We start from the raw sequence: 4475 nt of genomic DNA, 5'->3' as shown, positions 1-4475 counted from the left end.
CAGGGAATGTTTTAATGTATGGTGGGGGCAGAAGCCAGTGGCAGTGGGCTGAGGAATGAGGGAGGGTAAGACAGATAGATGGCTCTTCAAAGGTTTATTCTGAAGGGAAGAAGAGAGAGAGAGAGACAGAAGCAGTTAGAGGGGTCAAGCAGTCAGAGAGCGCTCTTTTCAGGCAGGGAAACTTGAATATCTCTCTGCTGGAGATGAGCTGGAAATGGGTGAGAGAGCTGGACAGCGGGCCATGCAGGGGGTACCTGAAGGGGATGGTCACGGGGAGGAATCACAACATCAGGTATCACACACCAACCTGAGCAGAGAGCTCAGGGAAGGGCTGCCTGGGTGGGCCCCGTCTGTCCAGCTGGAAAGTTGCAGTGGGTTTGGTGGCAGGAGGGGACAATAGCTTCTGTATTCCCTAGGAAATAGAAAGCGAAGTCAGCCCTTGAGGGTTTGGGGAGGTGGGGTTAGAGGCATGGAGGGTGGCATGATCAGGGAGTGTGAGCTGACTGCTAGGGATAACCTTGAGGGGCTGGCATCCGGGGGTCAGAGGGAGAGGAGGTTAGGAGAAATCAGGGCTTCTCTGAGCCAGAGTGTAGAAAGGCAGGCTCCTGAGGCGGGACAACGGGAGGAGGCCATGAAGGGAAGGGAAGGGAGCAAGGGTGTCCCATCGTGTGTGTGAGGAACAGAGTCACGTTCCTCTAAGCAAATGTGACTGGGAGGGCGGGCAGCGGGAGGGGTGCCCCTGTGGAGGACAGACAAGTGGGTGTTCTCCACAGAGCTCCTGCAGCCTCTCAGGGGAACCAGGCAGAGCCTGGGGCTCCTCCAGGAGTCTCCTGTGAGGTTTGCCTTGACTCTAAAGAAACTGCTTCAGGTGAAATTACAGGGACCCCTCTCTCTTCCCCTGCAGGCCACAGTCCTGCCCGACCCCTTGGGAGAGGCCCAGCCACCCCCTGTTAGAAAGTGATTCCAGCCCAGGCGTTTGCATCAGCCCAGCAAAGGGAAAACCTCTTCTGCAGGCTGGCTGATTGCAGTCATGAAGGGAAGTGAGCTGATGGCTCCCAGCCGTGGGTGGATGCACGGATGGGGAGGCCCTGCTAGGGCTGGGGCAGGATGGGGTCTGTAGGAGAGAGACCCTGAGAGTCTCAGTATGGGGCCTTGGGACTTGGCCTGTGGATCCCTGCCAGCCTGGCTTGGTCCTGCCTGTGGCCTAGATACATTCAGAGTAGGGTGCAGTGTCTGAGGTCATGGCCCCTGGGACCCATTCATCCAGAGGTCCACTACTGCTCCTTCCTGTCCTTTGCTCCCACAGGCCTGCTGGACTTTTCTGGGTGCCCACTGCTGTCAGGGACCCAGGCCTGAGTCATCATGACAGGCTCTTCTGCCACCTTCTCCATGGGATCTTGTCAGATTTAGTCTCTCTGTGACCTCAGTTGTGCGTCCACTGGTGTCCCTGACCACACCATCTGGTTTTATCAATACAAAAGGCAGCTCAGGGCTCAGGCTGGCCATGCAGTACCATCAGGTTTCACATGCCCACCTGAGCAAGAGCCAGGAAAGAGCCACCTGGGTGGGCCCAGATGGAGAGGCCTAGTTTTCCTGTGCCACTCAGCTCTGTACTCCTTCCCTGGGGCCTGTACAGCCTCAACCTCTGCACCCTCAGCTTTTTATTCCAATCTGCAGGGACATGGCTTTCTTGGGGGCACATCTGTGCCAAGTGGACCTCCTCCCCAAGCCCAGTCCAATAGAGAAGATAGACGGGGAAGCACAGTTTAGGACGATAAGCCTGGTGGGGTGGCAAAAGGGAACCCAGAAATGGGGCAGCCTCTCCTTGCTGGACTGTGGGGCAGCTAAGATCTCAAGGATGGTCTGGAGCCAGGCAAGTCACAGAGGAAGCGTTCCCAAGTAGAGCTGTCTGTTGACCTCAAGCCTACTAGGCGCTGCTTCAATATCTGGGGGACTGGGGGTAGCCATATCATTCTTGTTATTCATAAATGTATAAGCATTCGGTGCCCGTCACTCTCTTGCTTCTCACCTGGAACACAAAGATTTGGGACATGCATTCATTCCTGTGGTGCTCATTATATTTATCTCAGACAAAACCAGGAGCAGGGGAGAGACAGGCATATAAGGCCCTCAGCCCCACAGTCCTCCTTCTCAAAGAAGCTGCCCCCAAACTGTGAGGTGACAGTGTTGGGACTTAAATGCTAGTATCAGTGTTTCAGGCTCTTAAAAATATAGTTGACCTTTGAACAACATGGGTTTGAACTGAGAGGTTCCACTTATACATAGATATTTTTTTCCAGTAAATATATATTGGAGACTGGCAACAGTTTTTAAAAACTGACAGACAAGATGTGGAGCCTAGAAATAGTGAAAAAATTAAGAAAAAGTTATATCATGAATGCTTAAAATATATGTGGATACTAGTCTGTCCTTATGCAGGTGTAAAGTGAGTGAAATATTTAACACAAAATTAATAATGTGTTAGTTTTCTTACTATTTCATATCTTTGCTTTCAAAGGATTACATTATGGTACAATATGCCTTTTTCTCTTGTACTTGGAGCAATTTCACATCACCCTATCATCACAGGTGTTTTTTTTTTTTAATGTAACAGTATTTCCAGTGCTGTATTATGAATATGACTGCAATGATGTATGCCATAACAGTTGTATAATGGTTCATTCACTGGTGGATAGGCTAAGCTACCATGAAGTAATCCTGTTTATTACACTGCGCTACAGAAAAGCAATCATTTTGCTGCTTCTTCACTATCAGTGCCTGAATTACTATACCTGTAAAAAAAATATGAATTTCTTTTTCACATTATCTTCTCATTTTTGATATCTACTGTTAGTAATACATATATCATCTGAGGTGTTTGGCATTGTATAAATAGCATTATTGTAGGTGCTGACAGACAAGTCATCTTAGAAACAGACAGCCTACACTTATGGAACCAATAAATACAGTGCATGCATGCTAAGTCACTTCAGTCATGTCCTGACTCTTGGCAGTCCCATGGACTGTCTCCTACCATACTGGAGTGGGTTGCCATGCCCTCCTCCAGGGGATCTCCCCCACCCAGGGATCAAACTCACATCTCTTACATCTCCTCCATGGGCAGACAGGTTCTTTACCCCTAGCGCCACCTGGGAAGCCCCAATAAATACATTGCTGCTGCTGCTGCTGCTAAGTCGCTTCAGTCGTGTCTGACTCTGTATGACCTCATAGACGGCAGCCCACCAGGCTCCTCTGTCCCTGGGATTCTCCAGGCAAGAGCACTGGAGTGGGTTGCCATTTCCTTCTCCAGTGCATGAAAATGAAAAGTGAAAGTGAAGTTGCTCACTCGTGTCTGACTCTTTGAGACCCCACGGACTGCAGCCTACCAGGCTCCTCCATCCATGGGATTTTCCAGGCAAGAATACTGGAGTGGGGCGCCATCGCCTTCTCCAAATAAATACATTACTATACTGTAAATGTATTTTTTTTTGCATTTCTTTTCCATAGGGATGGTCTTGATCCCTGTCTCCTGTACAATGTCACAAACCTCCATCCATAGTTCATCAGGCACTCTGTCTATCAGATCTAGTCCCTTAAATCTATTTCTCACTTCCACTGTATAAATATAAGGGATTTGATTTAGGTCACACCTGAATGGTCTAGTGGTTTTCCCTACTTTCTTCAATTTAAGTCTGAATTTGGCAATAAGGAGTTCATGATCTGAGCCACAGTCAGCTCCCGGTCTTGTTTTTGCTGACTGTATAGAGCTTCTCCATCTTTGGCTGCAAAGAATATGATCAATCTGATCTCGGTGTTGACCATCTGGTGATGTCCATGTGTAGTCTTCTCTTGTGTTGTTGGAAGAGGGTGTTTGCTATGACCAGTGCATTCTCTTGGCAAAACTCTATTAGCCTTTGCCCTGCTTCATTCTGTACTCCAAGGCCAAATTTCCCTGTTACTCCAGGTGTTTCTTGACTTCTTACTTTTGCATTCCAGTCCCCTATAATGAAAAGGACAACTTTTTGGGGTGTTAGTTCTAAAAGGTCTTGTAGGTCTTCATAGAACCATTCAACTTCAGCTTCTTCAGCGTTACTGGTTTGGGCATAGGCTTGGATCACCTTGATATTGAATGGTTTGCCTTGGAAACGAACAGAGATCATTCTGTCATTTTTGAGATTGCATCCAAGTACTGCATTTTGGACTCTTTTGTTGACCATGATAGCTAATCCATTTCTTCTAAGGGATTCCTGTCCACAGTAGTAGATATAATGGTCATCTGGGTTAAATTCACCCATTCAGGAAGCAACAGTTAGAACTGGACATGGAACAACAGACTGGTTCCAAACAGGAAAAGGAGTACGTCAAGGCTGTATATTGTCACCCTGCTTATTTAACTTCTATGCAGAGTACATCATGAGAAATGCTGGGCTGGAAGAAGCACAGGCTGGAATCAAGATTGCCAGGAGAAATATCAA

This window comes from Oryx dammah, unplaced genomic scaffold (genome assembly GCF_014754425.2).
Source record: "Oryx dammah isolate SB20612 unplaced genomic scaffold, SCBI_Odam_1.1 HiC_scaffold_5, whole genome shotgun sequence".
NCBI classification, from domain to species: domain Eukaryota; kingdom Metazoa; phylum Chordata; class Mammalia; order Artiodactyla; family Bovidae; genus Oryx; species Oryx dammah.
This window is presented reverse-complemented; position numbering follows the sequence as displayed.